This window comes from Pseudophryne corroboree, chromosome 3 (genome assembly GCF_028390025.1).
Source record: "Pseudophryne corroboree isolate aPseCor3 chromosome 3, aPseCor3.hap2, whole genome shotgun sequence".
In the NCBI taxonomy this organism is placed as follows: Eukaryota; Metazoa; Chordata; class Amphibia; order Anura; family Myobatrachidae; genus Pseudophryne; species Pseudophryne corroboree.
The window spans coordinates 45,724,073-45,747,080 of record NC_086446.1 but is presented as its reverse complement, the minus strand read 5'-3'; the positions used below and the strand labels follow the sequence as shown (position 1 = coordinate 45,747,080).

The 23,008-nt window shown below is 47.4% G+C and overlaps 1 protein-coding gene across 3 annotated transcripts in view; it reads left to right on the top strand.

Annotated features, from left to right (window-relative positions):
• Window positions 1–23,008, top strand: part of LOC135054685 (oocyte zinc finger protein XlCOF22-like) — a 58,732-nt gene that overhangs the window by 23,307 nt on the left and 12,417 nt on the right. The gene's annotated exons all lie outside the window — the stretch shown is intronic.

Below are 23,008 nucleotides of genomic sequence, written 5' to 3'. Positions count from 1 at the left end.
GAAGCACCCCGGACTCTCCCCTGCTTATACCATGGTAGAAGAGAGGGTTTTAAAGAAGAAGGGGGGGCACATAATTCGGCACAGATAATAATAACAGCACTACTGGGTAAACATTAAATTGCTGTGTTTTTCCTGGGGTATTAGCGCTGGGTGTGTGCTGGCATACTCTCTCTCTGTCTCTCCAAAGGGCCTTGTGGGGGAACTGTCTTTAGATAAGAGAATTCCCTGAGTGTGTGGTGTGTTGGTACGTGTGCGTCGACATGTCTGAGGTAAAAGGCTCTTCTACAGAGCAGATGGAGCAAATGTGTGTGTGTGGTGTCTCCGTCGACAACGCCGACACCTGACTGGATATGTGTAATTAAGTGCTGAAGAAAATTTATTGCACAAAAGATTAGAGAACAGACAGTGGGGTATATTTACTATGGTCCCGATTTTGGCAGAGATGGTGTTTTTTCTTCCAAGTGTCATCTCGGGAATTTTTTTTTTCAAATAACTTTTTATTGAGTCATCATGAAAGTCACAAAAAGCAAATAAATCATAAGGTTATAATTCACAAACATTAAGATCAAGTAGTATACATCAACAATGTCTACATTAAGGGTATCAAGGTAACCAACTAATGTACACAATTACATGCGGTACAGTCGCACTGCGTATAAGTAACTATTACTTATCCGCCGCACGACCAGCGGAATCGTTTTTTAGGCTGCGAAACCTTCAGCCGGAGCGTATTCTCAAAACGGGCCTATATGGGTACTACGCTAACCCCCGGGGCTGCGCTCACTACCTCTGACCTTTCTTAAGTCAGGGTCTTCAGTGCTTCGTTACTTACCTTAAACGGATTTCTGACTCTCGCGGACCTTTTGATCTGCTGTACTACTAATTGCTCCTTTTACCTTATACACTGTTAACGTGAGATGGCCTTCTCCCACGCCACCACGTGTTCACTTCACGGGTGTCCTTTGACGAGATCTCGATTTCCGGGGTTCACACAAAAACCTTTATTTGCATACACATGCTCTTTCTCTTCATATATACTTTGATTTTTCTGTACAGAAAATTTCTTTCATTCAGGTAACACAGGCTAATCCCAGAGGAGATGCAACGAGAGAAGGATCTTTTTTAAACTAAAATTTTGGAAACTGAACAAATCTGTGCTATTATCGCGTGGCTTCCGTATCGCCTACTAAAACAATGCTATCGTGTGATTTGTATCTAGTGGGCGTATCTGTACGCACATTGCGTAATTTACGCCACGTGTGTAGGCCTTTGCGTTGCGTACGCTGTCTCGCACTCGGTCAGAGACACGTGTACACAGGCCGGATACTCCCGCAGTAACACAAATAACACGCTTCTATAAACGCAAACGATATTTAACTATAATCGTTTACCAAGCACCACACAGTGTCTCCTGTATAACCTTTATTACTGGGTCAGGCTGCGTGCGTGTTTTACAATTACTCCCTTAAGTATTAATCTTACTTTTAACTAAATAGCAACAAATTTTCTCAGCACGTGATCAATGCCAATAGCAAACAGAAAGGTAGATATGTGAAAGTACACAAATGAAAATACAGGTGTGTTGCGTGTGCTATATGCACCAATACAGAAATTAAAACAGGTTTAAAAGACAATAGCTTAACGTTCTTACCTTTCGGATTCGGATCCCACCAGCATCCCTACAAACCAAGCGGAGCAGACGCTTATCTAATCAGCACTACCATATCCCCGACCACCAAATGGTTAACAGGGGGATACTACCTTCCTGCCCTTTGCTGATGGATAAAGTCTGCCTGGTTCCGCTAGGCTGTGGATATGAGGAGGCCCGGACGATGCCCCCAATTGATAATGTCAATTATTACCTTAAAACATAAGCTATATACTATTTACGGACTAAGTACGCTATTGGCGCACTGAGTACCGCAAGGGTACGCACTTAGCGTAGCAGACGCTAGGCCGTGGGCGCGATGCACGAGCGACACGTACGCTCACGGAATCACGCTTAGTATCGAGCACGCTATAGGCGTCCCGAGCACCGTAATTCTACGCTATTGGCGTAGCGGACGCTGCGCCGTGAGTGAGACACGAGCGGCGCAGACGCTCACAGAATGTTACACAGAAAACCTTATTAACCACACACAGTAAGGGTAAGCTTATACTCTAAACCTTGGCAATGTAATACTACAATGATGTAACGCTTATTAACCTTGATAATATGTAAGCTGTTTGAGCGATTGAGACGCTAAGAAAACCCTTTACAGTAACTAGTGAAAACACAAGACCTGGTTTGGATTTAAAAACTTTGTGGATGATTCTTTAGAGTGAAAAGGGAAAACACTACAAAACTAACATCAAAATCTAAACAGAATAACAAGGAATAATATGAACAATGTTACGATTCCTGTACTCCAGACTGGAGAAGATCTTATGGCAGAGATCTGAGTACAGGAATGCAATACAGGTTGTGGGAGCTGGAGAGCCTAGTAACCCCTGGCGCCCTAACTCCGTTGTCTCGCCCGTGTTATCAGAAATCCCCTGCGAGGCTATGGTTGCTTGAGCCCATGGCAGCCGCGTTCGAAGGGCGGATTATGTCTGCCCAACCCCGATGCCCCCGCAGGTCTTAATGGGAGACAAGGGGAAGTCCGAGACAGGGTGATAACAAGGGGCCCTCTGACTAAGCAACCAAGCCAGGGGTTACAAGCTAACTTAACTAAATCAAAAGGTATGTGCGGACTAGCCGCCAGGGAAAAGGACAACCAAAGATCCACGGATCCGACACTCCTATCCGGCACCGCTGGACACCAGAGTGGATCTTGTGGAAGCGGAATCCTCCGCAAAGCTCCAGAAAAACAAACACAATAATAAATAGTAGCGGACAAGCCGCAACACACGGCTGCGCCGCGACTCACGAACACCACCAGATGTTAAAGGTGCTCGGTCAGACTCCAGGAACAGATGGTAACTTCCGAGTACAGGATCACTGAGAACAGGAACAAACGAACAGACCGGGACTGGGAACTCTCTCTGCAGCAGAATCAGGCAAACAGGAAGCTATCACCGGCGTCTGTGAGGAGTCCTGGGAGTGCTTTTAACAGAGAGTCTTCCAATCAGCTGTTTGGAGGCTGATTGGATTAAATGCCATGCAGCTGACAAGCTGCATGGCCAGGGAAACAGATGAGTGATAATTACAACATGCCGTGCAGCTGCATGCTACACAGCCAGGAAACCAGTGATGATATAAACTAGACCCAGCAACGGGGAACACGATCCGACAGTGGCGTCCCTGTTGCTAGGCGCCGGCCGCACTGACGAGCGGACCCTCGGCGCCTAACAGTACCCCCCCCTTGAGGAGGGGTCAAGGAACCCCTAAATCCGGGTTTCTGAGGAAATTCTTGAAAAAATGCCCTTTTGAGTCTTGGGGCATGAAGGTCCTCATCCAGGACCCACAACCTTTCCTCAGGACCATAACCTCTCCAATGTACCAAAAAATAGAGCCGACCCCGGGACAACTTGGAATCGAGAACCTTCTCAACCACGAACTCCTGCTGACCCTGTACATTAACTGGTGATCTCCCCTGAGGTTTTTTACGAGGAAATCTGCTAGATGAAACATATGGTTTGAGCAAAGAGCAATGGAAGGTATTTCCGATCCGTAACGTTTTTGGTAGCTGTAACCGGAAAGCAACTGGATTGACTTTTTTGATAATGAGAAATGGTCCAATAAATCTAGGACCCAATCTGGCTGAGGTTTGTCGAAGTTTGATATTGCGAGTCGACAGCCACACCCTGTCTCCTACTCTAAAAGTGCACGGCCGCCGGAACCTGTCCGAAAAATCTTTTTCCCTGAAAGCTGCTTTTCTGAGAGCTATGTGCACTTTTTTCCAAATAAGTTTAAGATGAGAGGTCAGGGCCAGAGAGGAGACAGAGGAATGTTGGAAAAATGAATTAGCTCTGGGGTGGAAACCAAAAACTGCAAAAAATGGAGACACATTGGTGGAGGAATGACAGGCATTATTATAAGCAAACTCTGCCAATGGAAGAAACTCAGACCAGTCATTTTGGAGTTTGGCCGAGTACAAACGCAAATATTGTTTTAAGGATTGGTTCACTCGCTCAGTCTGTCCATTTGATTGTGGATGATAACCGGAGGTTAATGATAATTTCATTTTTAACGAAGCACAAAAAGACTTCCAAAACTGTGCAATGAATTGTGGACCCCTGTCAGAAACAATATCAGTGGGTAACCCATGGAGTCTGAAAACATGACGGAGGAACAAGACTGCCAATCCCTGGGCAGATGGCAATCGGGGAAGACCAATAAAATGAGCCATCTTACTAAAACGGTCCACTACCACCCATATGACTGTGCATCCAGCTGACAGAGGGAGATCCACCACAAAATCCATGGAGATATGCGACCATGGTCTAAGAGGAACATTCAATGGCATAAGTTGACCAATAGGCAAAGAACGGGGAACTTTATGCTGTGCACAGACCTGACACGAAAAAACAAACTCTTTAATGTCTTTAGAAAGACCAGGCCACCACACTGAGCGGGATACCAATTCAAAAGTTTTAGCGACTCCCAGATGCCCTGCAACTTTGCTATCATGAAATTCCTCCAAAACAGTTGCTCTCAAAAACTCAGGAACAAAAAGACGACCAGCAGGAGTATTTCCCGGAGCTTGATGTTGAAGCAGCTTCAATTGAGAAAAAACATCCTGTGTGAGACCTGCCTGAATGACTGAAGGCGGAAGTATGAGAGTAACAGGACTGTTGTCTTGAACGGGAAGAAAACTGCGTGAGAGGGCATCTGCCTTGGTATTCTTGGAACCAGGTCTGAAGGTGATAATGAATTTGAAACGAGTGAAAAATAAAGCCCAACGAGCCTGTCGGGCATTCAGTCACTTAGCTGATTCAATGTATTGAAGATTTTTGTGATCCGTCAAAACAGAAATGGTATGGGTCGCTCCTTCAAGCCAATGTCTCCACTCCTCAAAAGCCCATTTAATTGCCAGCAACTCCCGATTACCAACATCGTAGTTGGATTCAGCAGATGAGAATTTCCTGGACATAAAGGCACAAGGATGTAACTCAAGGGAATCTGGATCCTTCTGAGAAAGGATAGCCCCTACACCAACCTCCGAGGCATCTACCTCAACGATGAAAGGCAATTCTGGGTTGGGATGTCTAAGGACAGGGGCTGAGACAAAGGCTTGTTTCAAGGCCTGAAAAGATACTTTAGCTTTACATGACCAATTGGTAGGATCTGCTCCCTTCTTAGTGAGTGCCACAATGGGAGCAACTATGTCAGAGAAAGAGTGAATAAACCTTCTATAATAGTTTGCAAACCCTAAAAAGCGCTGAATTGCTTTTAAGTTGGTGGGTTGCGCCCAACTCAGGATGGCTTGGAGCTTCTTAGGTTCCATTCGGAATCCCCGAGGGGAAATAATGTACCCTAAAAAGGATACCTCCGTGACGTGAAATTCACACTTCTCCGGTTTGGCATACAAGTGATTTTCACGTAATTTCTTAAGTACCTGACGCACCTGGGTAACATGTTGTTCTATAGAGTCAGAATAAATCAAAATGTCGTCTAAATAGACCACAACGAATCTTCCCAGAAACTCACGGAGCACATCATTAATGAGATCCTGAAAGACTGCCGGAGCGTTAGATAGGCCGAATGGCATGACCAGATACTCATAGTGACCTGATTGAGTACTGAATGCCGTTTTCCACTCATCCCCTGATCTGATTCTAATGAGATTATATGCTCCTCTCAGGTCAATCTTAGAAAAAATAACAGCCGAACGTAGCTGATAAAAGAGGACAGAGATCAGAGGCAGAGGGTAAGTATTCTTTACTGAGATTTTATTCAGGGCTCGAAAGTCAATGCAGGGTCTGAGGGAACCATCCTTCTTCTCTACGAAGAAAAAACCTGCACTTAAAGGGGATTTAGATGGCCTGATAAACCCTTTCTCAAGACTTTCTTTCACATACTCATTCATGGCCACAGTTTCAGGACCAGACAATGCATATAACCTTCCTTTAGGCAACGTGGCACCAGGAATTAACTTGAATGGTACAATCATAAGGCCTATGGGGAGGCAAAATATCCGCATTGCCCTTGGAAAACACATCCAAAAATTCTTGGTATTCTCCAGGAATATGTGCGGACCTGGCAGCAGCTACTCGGATAGGAAGTGTAATACATTCTTTATCACAGATGGTACTCCATTGTAGGATCTCCCCAGACTGCCAATCTATGATGGGACTATGAAAGGCCAGCCAAGGGTGACCCAGAACCACAGGAACTGCTGGACAATGGGTAAGAAAAAACTCAATCTTTTCAGAATGTAGAGCTCCCACCGAGAGCAAAACAGGAGGTGTACATAGAGAAATAACCCCATTGGATAAGGGACTCCCATCTAAACCATGCATGGTGATACACCTACTTAAGGTTAACTGAGGAATACCTAAGGCCTTGGCCCATGTTAAGTCCATAAAGTTTCCTGCAGCTCCACTGTCCACAAAAGCAGAGACCGAGGAACAGAGGCTGTCATAAGAAACTTTAGCAGGAACCAATAGTGAATTATTTGAGGAGATGAGCTGTAGACCAAAGTGAACCCCCTCACTATTCACTTGGTCAGGAAGTTTCCCGACTTGTTTGGGCAACTACGGGCAAAATGTCCCTTACCTCCGCAGTACAAACACAGACCAGAATTTTGCCTCCTGGTTCTTTCTTCCGGAGACAATTTGGAGAGACCAATCTGCATAGGCTCCTCCATGTCTACCGGAACGGAAGAAACACAGGGAAAAGAAACTACAGATGCCCCTTTCTCAGTCCTCCGCTCTCTGAGCCGACGATCTATTTTAATAGAGAGCTCCATGAGTTTATCAAGGTTCTCAGGAGCGGGATACTGAAGGAGGCTGTCTTTTATAGATTCAGATAAGCCGAGGCGAAACTGACTGCGCAGGGCAGGATCATTCCAGCCACAGTCGTTCGACCAACGGCGAAACTCTGTACAATAATTCTCTGCAGGATTCCTACCCTGTCTTAGAGCACGCAACTGACTTTCTGCGGATGCCTCTCTATCAGGGTCGTCATACAATAGCCCTAAAGATTTCAAAAAGGCGTCTACAGACGATAAGGCCGGATCGTCTGTCTTTAAACCAAAAGCCCAGGTCTGAGGATCCCCCTGAAGCAGAGAAATTATAATTCCAACCCGCTGAGCCTCCGTACCTGAGGAAACTGGTCTTAAACGAAAATACAGTTTACAAGACTCTTTAAAATTAAAAAACTGTTTTCTATCCCCAGAAAAACGGTCAGGCAGATGCATTTTTGGTTCAGGGATGACCCTCGGGGAAGTCTGTAACAGATCTTCCTGTGAGCTCACCCGGAGGGACAGATCCTGAACCATCTGGGTAAGTTCCTGAATCTGTCTAACCAAAAACTGGCCAGGATTTGGCCCAACACCGGTGGGATTCATGAGGCCGACAAAATTCTCCCAACTGGATAAGTGAAAAAATTAACTCCTGTTGAAATTTTTTCTTTTGTCTGGCCGGTGATAATGTTACGATTCCTGTACTCCAGACTGGAGAAGATCTTATGGCAGAGATCTGAGTACAGGAATGCAATACAGGTTGTGGGAGCTGGAGAGCCTAGTAACCCCTGGCGCCCTAACTCCGTTGTCTCGCCCGTGTTATCAGAAATCCCCTGCGAGACTATGGTTGCTTGAGCCCATGGCAGCCGCGTTCGAAGGGCGGATTATGTCTGCCCAACCCCGATGCCCCCGCAGGTCTTAATGGGAGACAAGGGGAAGTCCGAGACAGGGTGATAACAAGGGGCCCTCTGACTAAGCAACCAAGCCAGGGGTTACAAGCTAACTTAACTAAATCAAAAGGTATGTGCGGACTAGCCGCCAGGGAAAAGGACAACCAAAGATCCACGGATCCGACACTCCTATCCGGCACCGCTGGACACCAGAGTGGATCTTGTGGAAGCGGAATCCTCCGCAAAGCTCCAGAAAAACAAACACAATAATAAATAGTAGCGGACAAGCCGCAACACACGGCTGCGCCGCGACTCACGAACACCACCAGATGTTAAAGGTGCTCGGTCAGACTCCAGGAACAGATGGTAACTTCCGAGTACAGGATCACTGAGAACAGGAACAAACGAACAGACCGGGACTGGGAACTCTCTCTGCAGCAGAATCAGGCAAACAGGAAGCTATCACCGGCGTCTGTGAGGAGTCCTGGGAATGCTTTTAACAGAGAGTCTTCCAATCAGCTGTTTGGAGGCTGATTGGATTAAATGCCATGCAGCTGACGAGCTGCATGGCCAGGGAAACAGATGAGTGATAATTACAACATGCCGTGCAGCTGCATGCTACACAGCCAGGAAACCAGTGATGATATAAACTAGACCCAGCAACGGGGAACACGATCCGACAGTGGCGTCCCCGTTGCTAGGCGCCGGCCGCACTGACGAGCGGACCCTCGGCGCCTAACAAACAATAGCATACAATCGCAAACACGAGCAAACAGAATGAGAATAAATGGCAAACACAAAGGATAACAAAATGGCTACAGAGAACAATACATACGTGGGAATGATTCTTGAGCGCGTCCTGGATCCAGCCCTCATCATTCAATGAGAAAGCCTTTCAGAGAGAGTAAGTGACTGGCTCAGGCAATGGTGGTCCTTATATACACAGCATACAGTAACAATACAATGGTCCCTATAATCTCATTGTTCATTGGACACAGGAATGTGTCTCTGCATTATAACAAAAGGTCATAGGTGGGTTCGAGCAGGTGGGCTGTGTCTTTCTCCAACTGCTCAGGTGGGAGGTATCCTCAGGTTTCCCGCCGCATGGATAATGAACAGCAAATACAGTAAATGTCTATTAACTACTTTTGTACATAAGTATACGCAGGAGCGAGCAATCTCTTCCTAACCAACACCAAAATGTTACCATTAAAATACTCTACAGCTGGATACTAGACACCAACCTTTATCTGACCCTTCCTATCATGCAAAGAGGAATCTCTCTGTCCAAGAACCATTTACACTAAACATACTTGCTGACATTGTTTATGGGAATAATATCTATAAAACACACTATTTGTGTTAAATGTATTACGAATGAGTCGCACGCTAGACGCTTACAAACTCCGCCGTAAATACTCATCTCCATGCGCACGAGACGTTGGAGCGTCCCCTACGCAACCTGGGGGGATGCGTACGCACGGGAAAGTGGGTGCCCGAGCAGCGGTCATGTGCATTGGGGTTAGTACAAGGCATGTGAATCATGATATTTTTCGACTTTGACACTCAGCCAGCAGCAAAATCCTTAGGCCAGTATAATCTTAAAAAAGCGGGAAGACGGCGCCATTAAGGGGGCGGAGCTTCTCCTCAGAGCGGACCCAGCAGCGTTCAGCGCCATTTTCCTGCCTGCAGCTGCCTGTGAAGAGTAGTCCGTCCAGAGCAACTCCAGTTATCTATATGGTAGAAGGGGGGGGGGAGGCTGTGTATAGACTGTCACCTATTAAGGGGCACAGTCAGTGCTGTTTAAGGGTCTCCCTATACCTGGAAAGCGCTGTGTGTGGGTTGGCTCCAAACTCTGTCTCTTTGCCATTATTGGGAGGGGGGAAACTCTGTCTGCCCTTTAACCTGTGTGTATGTGGGGTTTGCAAGCAACCATGTCTAGAGACTGTCTCATATGCTGCATAGGATATATCTTCTCAGGATGATCCCATTCCATGTAATCAGGATTGCACTGTTGTAGCGCAGATCCCGTTTATGGAACCGGAGTGGTTTGCCTCTATTAAGGGGTTTATTTCTTAGATTTCGGAGAGGGTTGCATAGACTGAGAATGCAACTCAGGTATTGCAGTCTTCTATGGTAGTATGGTCCGGTTCTGTTCACTCGGGCCCCCCTGCGGTACACTATCAAAAACGTGCTCTTGCCCAAATTACGCAAGATGGCACGGATACCGATTCTGACACGGCAGACGGTGATGGGGATGTGTTGAGGGGAATGGCATCATTTGCTAAGGAGGTGCAGTTGATGATTGAGGCCATGCGGGATGTGTTGAATATTGCAGACACAATTCCTGTGTAGGTTGAGGAGGCTTACTTCACAGACATTAAGAAAGCCTCGCTAACCTTCCCTGCTTCTAAAGAATTAAATTATATATTTGAAAAATCCTGGGAAAACCCGGATAAAAAATTCCAGATCCCCATACAGGATTCTGCAAGGTTTCTGGTAGAATCCATGAAGGATCCGGGTTCCATGGCTGTGGGGATCTCCTCCATGTCCGTCTCAGCTCGCAGGGGTCTCTGGCTGCGCCGATGGTCTGCGGACGCGGAATCCTGGAAAAGTGTGGAGAACCTACCCAGGTCAGGCTCTTTTTGTGGAGGCGCTGGATGCGTGGATTGCCACAGCTACCGCGGGTAAGTATCCTTTTCTTCTCTCAGCTGCACCGGCTATGAAGAAACTTTTTTCTCTCAACACGTCACGGTCCTTTCGGCCCGCTAGGACTAGAAAGAATAAGCCCTCTCACACCTTCTTTAGAGGTGGTCGTGCCAAATCCAAAAAACCTGCAACTGCAGGTTCCCAGGACCAGAAGTCTGCTTCTGGTGCCTCAAAGCCCTCAGCATAACGGTGGACCGCACAGCCTGGAGGTAGGTCAGGTGGGAGCGAGACTCCGGCATTTCAGCCACGTCTGGGTGTCGTCTGGCCTGGATCCCTGGGTACAGGATATTGTGTCCCAGGGGTACAGACTGGAGTTTCAAACTCTTTCACCTCACCGATTCTTCAATCAGGCTTGCCAGCTTTGCCGGCAGACAGAGCTTTTTTACTGGACGCTGTCCGAAAATTGGAACTGTTGGAGGTCATTGTTCCAGTTCCACCTCATCAGTTAAACAAGGGTTACTAAGCAAAACTTTTTAAGGTACAGAAGACGAATGGAGGAGGTAACCGGTTCGTTCAGGCCAATACTGAGCTCGTTAAACCCTTATCTCAAGGAGTTCAAATTCAAAATGGAGTCTCTGAGAGCGGTGATTTCCATACTGGCGGAGGGGATGTTCCTGGTGTCCCTGGACATCAAGAATGCATACCTCCACATTCCGATGTGGTTGCCGCATCAGGCTTACCTCAGGTTTGCACTGTTAGACGATCACTATTAATTTAAAGCACTGCCATTCGGTCTCTCCACGGCACCGAGGGTCTTCACCAAGGTGATGGTGGAGATAATGGTTCTCCTCCGCAAGCAGGGGGTGAACATAATTCCATATCTGGACGACCTGCTGATCAAGGCATCGTCCAGGGAGAAGTTGTTAAGGTCCATTGCTCTCACAACGCATCTGCTCAGGGAGCACGGTTGGATCCTGAACCTTCCAAAGTCTCATCTGGAGCCGACAAGGAGGCTGTCTTTTTCTGGGGATGATCCTCGACACGGACGTGCAGAGGGTGTTCCTACCAGTGGAGAAAGCGTTGGTGATACAAACAATGGTCTGTGATGTCTTGAAGCCTGCCCGGGTATCGGTTCATCAGTGCATCCACCTGCTGGGGAAGATGGTTGCCTCCTACGAGGCTCTGCAGTACGGAAGGTTTCATGCTCAGTCCTTTCAACTGGATCTCCTGGACCAGTTGTCGGGATCCCACCTACACATGCACCAGAGGATACGTCTGTCACCAAAAGCAAGGATTTCACTCCTCTGGTGGCTGCAACTGCCTCACCTTCTGGAGGTTCGGGGTTCAGGACTGGATCCTTCTAACCATGGATGCAAGTCTCAGAGGTTGGGGAGCAGTCACTCAAGGGAAAACCTTCCAAGGAAGGTGGTCAAGTCAGGAATCCTTTCTTCCAATAAACTTCCTGGAGCTGAGAGCCATGTACAACGGCCTTCTTCAAGCAGCACACCTTCTGCAGGATCGGGCTGTTCATGCGCAGTCAGACAACGTGACCACAGTGGCCTACAAAAACTGACAAGGCAGAACGAAGAGCAGGGCTGCAATGTCAGAGGTGATAAGAATCCTCCTCTGGGCAGAAAGGCACACAGTGGCGCTGTCAGCAATCTTAATTCCAGGAGTGGACAACTGGGAAGCGGACTTCCTCAGCAGACACAATCTCCATCCAGGAGAGTGGGGCCTCCTCCCGGAGGTGTTCGAGGAGGTAACCGGTTGGTGGGGGGTTCCTCACATAGACATGATGGCCTCCTGCCTCAACAAGAAGCTGCAGAGGTACTTTTCCAGGTCGAGGGACCCACAAGCAGTGGCGGTGGACGCACTGGTAACACCGTGGGTGTTCCCGTCAGTGTATGTGTTCCCTCCACTTCCTCTCATTCCAAGAGTTCTGCAGATTGTAAAAAGAACAAAGGTTCTGGCACAATCCTCATTGCTCCGGACTGGCCAAGGAGGGCTTGGTACGCGGATCTGCTGGACTTACTGCTGGAAGATCCAAAGACTCTGCCTCTTCGGGAGGATCTCCTACTACAGGGGCTGTTCGCTTATCAATACTTACCACGGCTACGTTTGACAGCATGGCAGTTGAGTGCCAGATCTTAGCTCGGAAGGGTATTCCAAGCGCAGTTATTCCTACCATGATACAGGCTAGGAAGGGAGTGACGTCTAAACATTACCATCGAATTTGGAAAAAGTATGTGTCTTTGTGTGAATCCAAGTGTCACGATCCGGGTATCTGGACGCCATTACCTGCCGTTCAGGTATCTTCTGAGACTGGCCCAGCGTTCCAAGTCCGGATCTCATCTGTGTCCACACTCTGTGCATCCCTCCTGTTGTTCTGAGACACTACTACAGCGACGCCATGTTTGAATCCAACATGGCGTCTCCCGTCCTCTGCGGCCTCCGCCGCCGTTCCTGTAATATTGCTGCAGTTTCTCAGAGTGGTTTATTATGCCTGCCGCGGTCTCCACGTGTCTCAGCATATAATTGCCATCTGGCGTCTCCTGTCCTCCGCGGCTGGCGCCGCCATTATCACTGTTTACACATTACATTTCAAACCAGTTTTCCCTCCAGGTTCCAGCATGGGCGCAGCCATGTTGGATTTGATCACATGCTCCAATTCCTCCAATCCACCATCTCTGAATCTGCATAATTGCCTAGCCAATGCCTGCATAGCAGCAGGTATAAGTATCCTGTGTCTAGGCCAGATAGATGTCCGTGCTTTGAATGTCATACCTTGTTCCAGTCTCTCTTTCCTGTGGCTTGTTTCTCCAGGTTCCATTTCCTGCCTCCAGCATCCACAAAGAGACCCGCACCTGCTTTCCATCCTGCGGTGCAGCCTGACTTTACAGTCCTCTGTGGCTGTCCAGTTTCCAGCTATCTACTATCTGCTTCCAGCAGCCAGCTTTCAAACAGATTCCAGCTTCTACAAAACACCGGTGCTGATCCAGCGGATCATATCTACCAGCAGTATCCACTACCACCGGTAATCATCTATCAGCTATTCTGTTTCTACGCTCACTAGCATCTCACATCATCCACTCTGTAGTTCATCACCTGGCTGGTTCCATCCAGCACCCACTCCGTGACTTTAGTACCTGGCTGATTCTATTCAGCATCCACTCCGTGTTTTACCACCTGGCTGGTTCCATCCAGCTGATACAGCAGTTTACTCAAATTACCAGATTAACCTGTTACAACTACTGGCATGTTCCTCGGCTATCTCCACTACTACAACCAGGCCTGGTAAGGATTTCTATCAAAGGACTTTTAACATCTGTTCTAACCTACCAGTGCTCTGCAATACCTTCTACGGCTACGTGTTCCAGGAACTGTTATTTGCCACTATCAACTGCTAACCTTGAATGCTGCTTTGTTGTATCACGGAGTCTGTTAATACACTTTTATTTTGAATTTTAACTTGGTTGTCATGGTCACACCTTCGGGTAATTATTCTGCACTTACATGTCCAGGGGTCTGATTAAACCTCCCAGGTTTAATTTTATCTCAGCTCCTACAACTGAGGCTTCCTCCCGTCAGCCTAAACCCTCAGTTGTGACACCAAGAAGTTTCCTGTGGTGGAGTTTCAACTTGGACGGTTTCTCCTATTCCGGGAAGCAGGTGTGGATATGGGCCTGAGATTGGGATCCCTCAAGGTCCAGATTTCGGCTTTATCCATTTTCTTCCAGAAACAATTGGCTGTCCCCCTGAGGTTCAGACCTTTCTGAAAGGGGTTCTGCACATCCAGCCTCCCTTTGTGGCACCAACGGCACCCTGGGATCTTGATGTGGTGTTGCATTTCCTGCAATCAGATTTGTTAGAGCCTCCTCAGGAGGCTGAAGTCAAGTTTCTCACGTGGAAGGCTGTCACTTTGTTGGCCTTAGCTTCTGCGCAACGTTTGTCGGAATTGGGGGCTTTGTCCTGTAAAAGTCCCTATCTGGTCTTCCATGAAGATAGGGCGGAACTCAGGACTCGTCAACAGTTCCTTCCTAAGGTTGTGTAATTTCAACCAACCTATTGTGGTGCCAGTGGCTACTGACTCCTCAGTTGCTTCAAAGTCCTTGGATGTTGTGAGGGCTTTGAAAATTTTTGTGAAGAGGACTGCTCGTCACAGAAAATCGGACTGTCTGTTTGTCCTGTATGATCCCAAGGAAATTGGGTGTCCTACTTCTAAGCAGACAATTTCGTGCTGGATCAGGTTCACCATCCAGCATGCATATTCTACTGCAGGATTGCCGTGTCCAAAATCTGTTAAGGCGCACTCTACTCGTAAATTGGGTTCTTCCCGGGCGGCTGCCCCGGTGTCTCAGCTTTGCAGCTTTGCCGAGCGGCTTCTTGGTCTGAGTCGAACACGTTTGCTAAGCTTTGCAAGTTCGATACTTTGGCCTCTGATGACCTCAGGTTTGGTCAAGCAGTTCTGCAGGAGCCTGCGCGCTCTCCCGCCCGTTCTGGGTGCTTTGGTACATCCCCATGGTATTAATATGGACCCCAGCATCCTCTAGGGCGTAAGAGAAAATAGGATTTTAAATACCTACCGGTAAATCCTTTTCTCGTAGTCCGTAGAGGATGCTGAGCGCCTTATCCTGCAGTGATTATTTAGTTCAGTACTGCCTGGTTCCTAGGTAAGTTCTGCATTCTTTACTGTTTCAGTACGGTTTCAGTTGTTGCTGAGTTGTTCCGGCATGTTGGCCAGATTTGCCTTGTTGTGTGAGCTGGTATGAATCTCGCCACTATCTGTGTATTTCCTTCTCTCGAAGTATGTTGTCTCCTCGGGCACAGTTTCTATACTGAGCCTGGTAGGAGGGGCATAGAGGGAGGAGCCAGTCCACACTGTTAAACTGTTAAAGTGCCAATGGCTCCTGGTTGACCCGTCTATACCCCATGGTACTAATATTGACCCCAGCATCCTCTATGGACTACAAGAAAAGGATTTACCGGTAGGTAATTAAAATCCTATTTATACTCCTGCTCTCCCCCTCACATCATGTCACTGTGTGTTACCAGCCCAGAGATCTGACCAGTCTCCTCCCCACACTCTCTGGTGTATCTCATACATCAGGAGCCATCAGCCCCTATTATACTCCTGTTCTCCCCCTCACATCATGTCACTGTGTGTTACCAGCCCAGAGATCTGACCAGTCTCTTCCCCACACTCTCTGGTGTATCTCATACATCAGGAGCCATCATCCTCTATTATACTCCTGCTCTCCCCCTCACATCATGTCAATGTGTGTTACCAGCCCAGAGATCTTACTAGTCTCCATGGGACGCTATCATAGTAATTTTATCACATGAACAATGATGGGAGTCCTCATGTGACATTACCCATAATCCTGTCTGTGCTCTACCACATTATTCTTTATCTTCCTTGTGTATTGATATCTTAATATATAGTACTTTAATATATTTGAAATGACACTGCAATACCAAAGCAAAGTATCAGGTGATTCCCTTCTCCCTAAGATCTACACCGAAGCATCCACCTGAGTTAGTAGCTGGACTCCGGCTGGCCAGAAGGACATATTGATGCTGATTGTGGCTCTCAGCTGCTGGCTATGGTCCTGATTCAGAGTTCTGCGCTGTTGCGTGGCTTCATACCAATTTCTGATTATCAGTAATCTGTGGTTGTGCAAAGTCCGCCATGTTTAGAATGGGCCTTTCGCTGTTGTTCGGAGTCCCCCTCTGCCGCTCCCTGATTGACAGGCTGAGGTGTTGAGGGCGTGTGGAGAAGGCGGACTGAAGACTGTGTTACTAGAAGGTACGTCGCCCTCGTTTTCTAGGAGGGGAGAGCCAAGGGACTTCATGTCACCACGCAGACTACTTGGCCTTGCAGCCCCGCTTCCATTGGCCAATTGCACAAGCTGGCCATCTGTGGGGTTACGATGGTCACGATGTTGGATCGCAGTGCTGGGTTCACAGCTACATGCAGGATATGTCTCTTCTACTGAGATGCCTTGTGTACTCCCATTCCATGCCATTATCAGTCAGATGTGTTCCACCTAGCATGGTGTAGGTGTGAGTGCCATTTCCAGTGGTGGTGGCCGCTTTAGTCAGCGTAGAGCTGGGGGCAGAGCGTTCATAAGACATGTCTGACTCAGAATACTATCTGATGTCCACATGAGATTTCCATTTGTGGTAGGCAGTTGGAATTGCGGCCACATTCCAAGCGACTTTGACTGAGGCCCTCTGTGTCCACCTGTAGATCTTCATTGGACTAGGATGTTCTGCTAATTTTTCTCATGTCTATTCAGCTCTGAAGTACCCAATGTGTATGGGGGTGAGGGACAGTATCTGAATGGCCATTATGGTTGGCATCTGATTATTGAAGCTTCCTGTCCTATGATGCCAGCTGGGCCGTGTGTATGTTCAGAAACTGTTACTCACCAATGTCTGCTTTTGGGTCCATGCAATATGCTTGGTGACGTGATTGTGTTACATTTTAAGCTAATGTTTTACTTATTCAACAGTTGTATTTATATATAATAAAAAAATTTAAGAATTTTCTCCTGCAGGGTTCACAGGTTATCCACAGGATAACATTGGGATATGATGAAGCGACAGTGGATTTGCACCAAATGGTCAAAGCTTTTCTGCCTCTCAGCATGCAACGGGCCCGTCCATATATCCCTGCTTCCTGGCTCAGGGAAATCAGTTTTTTGTTTGGTGTGGCAGGAGCCGGACCATGGTCAATGGGCTGCTGGTTTTTAGCAGCCATAAGCTTTCTTATTTTATTTCTATAGTCTTACTATTTTTTTTTTTGAGTGCTCTTTTTAAAAAGCGTCTTATACGTGCCTTAGAAAGAGTCGCTCCTACAACTCCCCACCTAGTCGCGACAATGCTTACCCGTGAGTACAGTTTTGTTTCGGCAGGCCTTTGTTGGATATACTAGCAAGTCCAGCAGACGTTACCAGACTGAGGCCGGAGTACGGGTAGAAGGTAAGGCATCGGTTCTGCTTAGAGGGGGAACACGGACACAGCCGCACTGTTTTTGGAGTATACTACCAAACAGTCGCTAACATTTGGGGTGCTCCAGCGCTAGGCCTTAGGAATCATAGGCTCCAGGGGTAATTTAAGTCCGCAATCCCTAGGGTTGATGTCAGCAGTGAGGAGTCATGACCAGTTTCCTCCAAGTCTCCTGCCATGAACTGTTTCCGCCGGAGACGCTGTGTACTAAGGGAACCCAGTTCACTTGGGTGTCTGTGTTCACTATAGATTTATGGAGCGGCTATGTACACTATTAGCATCTGGATCCACTCAGCGTTCGCCAACGTATTGATCGGTGCTGGAAGCGGGGTGAGTCTCCCTGTATCCCACTGTACTGAGCACTGGTAATACAGCACTACATCTCTATCTACCTTTTGATTACGAATAGTTGGATAAGTGCTATTGCATATGAGTCCGATCATTATTACTGTTGTTTTCTTTCGCTATGCGTCTGAATACAGTTAAATCTTATATAAAGTAATGCAGTAATATGTTTCTCCTACATACTTAAAATGTATTTGTAATTGATTATGTGCTCATAATTGCTTATTATACTAATGTATAACCTATGACTGATTGCTAGTGTGATTGCTGACTTTACTATAATTCTGTCAGTTTTTTCTGTCTATTCCGATCCTCAATGCTGGTGCAAAGCAGGGTAGGGTCGGATTGTATGTCACTTTAACAAAATTTAAAGTGATTTCAGTCACAAATTGTGTAGTACACTGTGCAAGTGTCTGATTATTTATCATGTCTAAGAGCGGCAAGGGAGAGGAAAATACACTCACAGCAGCACCAACACTCGTATCATGTTTGTCTTGCAAAGTTGGGTTAACCTTTCAGGATATGGTTCAAGATGGTTTGTGTGCAAACTGTTTTAGCTTTGACCAAGGTCTCTTGAAATATACAAGGCAGACACAGGTGCAAGTTGATCCCCCTTGGGCTATGTTTGCACAGACTTTGTTTGCAGCAATAGAGTTTGTAGCTAACGAGTAGGGTGGTTTAGAGGAAGCATAATGTCTTAACTGTAAGTACATGTAAAGTTGTGAGGTCGAAAGGTGAAACTTCTCTTGTAACTGTTGGAAAGAGAGTATTTGGCCTCCAGAGTCGAAGCCGTCGCAGATAGCTTTAATTCCTATACAAGCCCAGTCATAAAATCATCTGTTATGTAGGGTGAGCTGGTATAGTCTCTACCCACTCTTCTATTAATCGTTATCCAAGCCAAATATGTATCTTTAAAAAAGGGATGATTTAGTATATGAGGAGGAATACATTTTCTATGGAGATGTAACAAGGCAGTAGGGGCGTAGGGTGAGAATAAAGTATCATCAAGAGTGGAATTTGTGAAGTGAGTGTGGTTTAGTAGCCAGTGTCAGATTATGTTTTGGCTGTGTCCCCGGAGGGGGCGCTAGTGGGTCAGTGGAGGTAGATGGGAGAAAACGAGGAGGCTGGATAACGTTCCTGCGCATGAGCGCAATGATATTTATTTAGCAGATGATAAAACAGAATGGCAGCAGAAATAATAATAACAAATGTAAATGTCAATCACACAGCGTAATAGCTGAAAGTCTATGGCAACAGAATGGAAGATGACTGGAGAAATAATAACCGGTAGGATGATAAACAGATGAAATGGTGCTTGTGAAGATGACTCTGGTTTGGAAACCAGTGCTGATTTAAAACATGAAACTCAGGCAATGAAATGTTGAATGGCAAACCTGGTAGCAGAGGCAGAAGTCTGACTATCCACAGTGCAGGTGGTGAAGCACTGACAGCAGCAAGCTGTATCACAGGTGGAGGAATGGAACACACCTGGAGTCAGTCTCAACTGCAAGGCTGAAGCACACAAGGTGGTGATGAGTGTGAAGCCTGTTTGAAGTTTGCAGGTATTGCTGGGCCTTGAAGTTCCACGGAGCTGTGCAGATAACCAGGAGTACAAGTCTTTGGGTAGAGAGCCAGGAACACGGAGAAGACAGGAACAGATCCTTTCACATGGGTCGCAGGAGTGACACAAAGTCCAGGATGCCTGCAGACTGATCCTGCAGTCTCTTATGTACCCCTTGGTTCACAGGCATTGGTGGAGTGAGGGAAAGTGGGTGCGGCCAAGCACCGGATTGGCCGCTGTATACTGGTTGCTGTAACTGTCATGGCGGCGCCCATGCCGCGGCCTAGCGGGAACGCGGCGTGCTACACGCCCGCTGTCACAGGAGCGTTCCCAGGCCCGTGATGGTGTCCAAAGGCAGGGACACGGACGACAGGTGACCGCAGGGAGCCAAGACGGAGTCCGCAGCGGCGGACGGATGTCGGCTTGGTGAGTCGATTCCTGACAGTACCCCCCCCTTTAAGGGTGGACACCGAACACCCACGTGGCTTGGAAGGATGAGTGTTATGGAAGACACGGACCAACCTTAGAGCATGGACATCCAACGAATTAACCCAACTTCTCTCCTCTGGGCCATAACCGGACCAATCGACCAGGTACTGGAGACGTCCATACCGGCAACGGGAGTCCAGAATTTTGCCAATCTCGAATTCCACGCCCCGCTGAGTTCGAATTTTGGGGCCAACTGGAAGAGCACTCTGAAAACGATTCAGGACAAGAGGTCTGAGGAGAGAAACATGAAAAGCATTAGGTATTCGAAGAGAAGGTGGTAACTTCAGTTTGTAGGCCACAGGGTTGATGACTCTTTCGACAGGGAAAGGACCAATGAAACGTGGTGCAAACTTCATGGACGGGACCCTAAGACGAAGGTTACGGGTTGACAGCCAAACCTTGTCCCCAGGTTTCAGGTTAGGAACCGCACGTCTCTTGCGGTCGGCAAAGTACTTGTACCGGCTGGAGGCCTTTTTGAGAGACACGTGAATCTTTTTCCAAATTGACGAGAACGGAGTAAGAGCAGTGGTGGCAGCAGGAACATCCATATGAGGGAGTTCTTGAAAGTCTGGAACACGGGGATGTTGCCCATATACTGCGAAGAATGGTGTTGTTTCAGTAGCAGTATGATAGCGGAAGTTGTGGGCAAACTCGGCCCATGGGAGCAGATCGAACCAGTCATCCTGAGAAGATGAAACATACAATCTTAAAAACGTCTCTAGTTCTTGATTCACCCTCTCTGTCTGCCCATTCGTCTGAGGATGGTACGATGACGAAAACTTTAGCTTGACCTGCATGGCAGAACAGAGGGCCCTCCAAAACCTCGCTACAAACTGTACCCCCCGGTCGGATATTATTTCTGAGGGTAGACCATGTAAGCGGAAAATCTCCCGTAGGAAGATTTGGGCAAGTTTCGGGGCAGAAGGGAGACCCTGGAGAGGAACAAAATGAGCCATCTTGGAGAATCTGTCCACTACAACCCAGATGGTATTGTATCCTTGAGAAGGAGGAAGGTCAGTGATGAAGTCCATGGACAGGTGTGACCAGGGACGACTAGGAACAGACAATGGTTGTAACTGACCTGCTGGAGACTGACGAGGAGTCTTGTGCTGCACACACTTAGGACAGGATGCCACGAAATCCTTAATGTCAGCCCTCATCTTTGGCCACCAGTATGTCTCAGATAGAAACTTGAAGGTCTTCAGGACACCAGGATGACCGGAGAACTTGGATTGATGAGCCCAAGACAGCAACTTGGGACGGAGTTCTGGGGAAACAAAAGTCTTACCAGGAGGAGGAGCTGGGGAGACTTGAGATGCAGCGAATACCACTGGACTCAGGATGGAATGTGGAACTGAGTCAGGCGTTTCCTCTTCGGATTCCATAGATCGGGATAAAGCGTCAGCTTTAACATTCTGCGAACCTGGGCGGAAATGAAGCTTAAAGTTAAAACGTGAGAAAAACATAGCCCACCTGGACTGGCGAGGATTAAGGCACTGAGCTGCCTTTAAATATAGCAGATTTTTATGATCCGTGTAGATGTTGAACGGATGTTTGGCCCCTTCTAGGAGGTATCTCCATTCCTCGAGAGCCAGCTTGATCGCCAGTAGTTCTTGATCTCCAACGGAGTAGTTAGCTTCTGCAGGAAGGAATTTGCGAGAATAAAATCCACAAGGGTGGACTTTCCCATCGGTTCCCTTCTGGGAGAGAACAGCTCCAACCCCAACTGTAGAGGCGTCCACCTCCAACTCGAACGGTCTGTTTACATCTGGCTGAGACAGAACTGGAGCAGACATAAAGGCCAGCTTGATCTTCTGGAAGGCTGCTAAGGCTTCTTCTGACCAGTTGGAATGGTTTGCCCCTTTCCGAGTCAGGTTGGTAATAGGAGCGATGAGAGTGGAGAATCCCCGAATAAATTTCCTATAGTAGTTGGCAAAACCCAGGAACCGCTGGATAGACTTGAGAGAATTTGGAATGGACCAATTGGCAATGGCTTCCAATTTTGTCGGGTCCATCTGAAGATCCGATCCGGAAATTATATAACCCAGGAAGGGTATAGAGGGAACTTCAAAGGTGCATTTGGATAGTTTACCGTAGAGCCGGTTCTCACGAAGACGTCGGAGGACTTCACGGACTTGTAGACGATGAGATGGAAGGTCTTGGGAGAAGATGAGGATATCATCCAGGTAAACAACGAGGTACTTATACAGGACATCACGAAAGATTTCGTTCACAAAGTGTTGGAACACTGCTGGAGCATTACTCAACCCGAATGGCATTACCAGGTATTCGTAATGGCCATCTCGAGTGTTAAAAGCTGTCTTCCACTCGTCACCACTCCGGATTCTGATGAGATTGTAGGCACCGCGGAGATCTAACTTGGTGAAGATGCGGGCTCCTTTAACTCTGTCAAATAATTCGGTAATGAGTGGTAATGGATAACTATTTTTGATGGTAATGTCATTGAGACCCCGGTAGTCAATGCATGGACGCAGTCCTCCATCCTTCTTTTTAACAAAGAAGAAACCTGCCCCAGCGGGTGATGATGAAGGACGGATGAATCCCTTCTGTAGATTCTCCCTGATATAATCGCTCATCGCCTCAGTTTCAGGAACAGACAACGGGTAGGTGCGCCCCCTAGGTGGCTTCTTGCCAGGAAGGAGATCGATGGGACAATCCCATTCCCTATGGGGCGGTAGGACATCAGCGGCCTTCTCACTGAAGACATCTGAGAAATCTTGATAAGCTGCTGGAAGACTTGACTGTGTCTTTACTTCGGTAGACTTTATGGGACACACTTGAGCTAAACAGGACTGATGGCAATGTGAACCCCATGAGGTAAGCTGCAACGTTGACCAGTCAAACTGTGGATTATGTAGCTGGAGCCAGGGCATGCCCAAGACGATCTCCTGGGTGGCTTGAGGGATGACTAAGAACTTAATCAGTTCAGAGTGTAGGAATCCAACTCCCAGGACCACTGGTGCAGTTTGATGAGAAATATTCCCCTTGGAGATTCGACTACCATCCACGGCGGTAATATAAACCGGACAGGAAAGTTCACATATAGGTAAGCAAAATTTATTTACCGCAGCTTGGGTGATGAAGTTTCCTGCAGCTCCACAGTCCACTAATGCTGATGCGGACTGGAGTCCAACTGAAGTCTCTAACGTCACAGG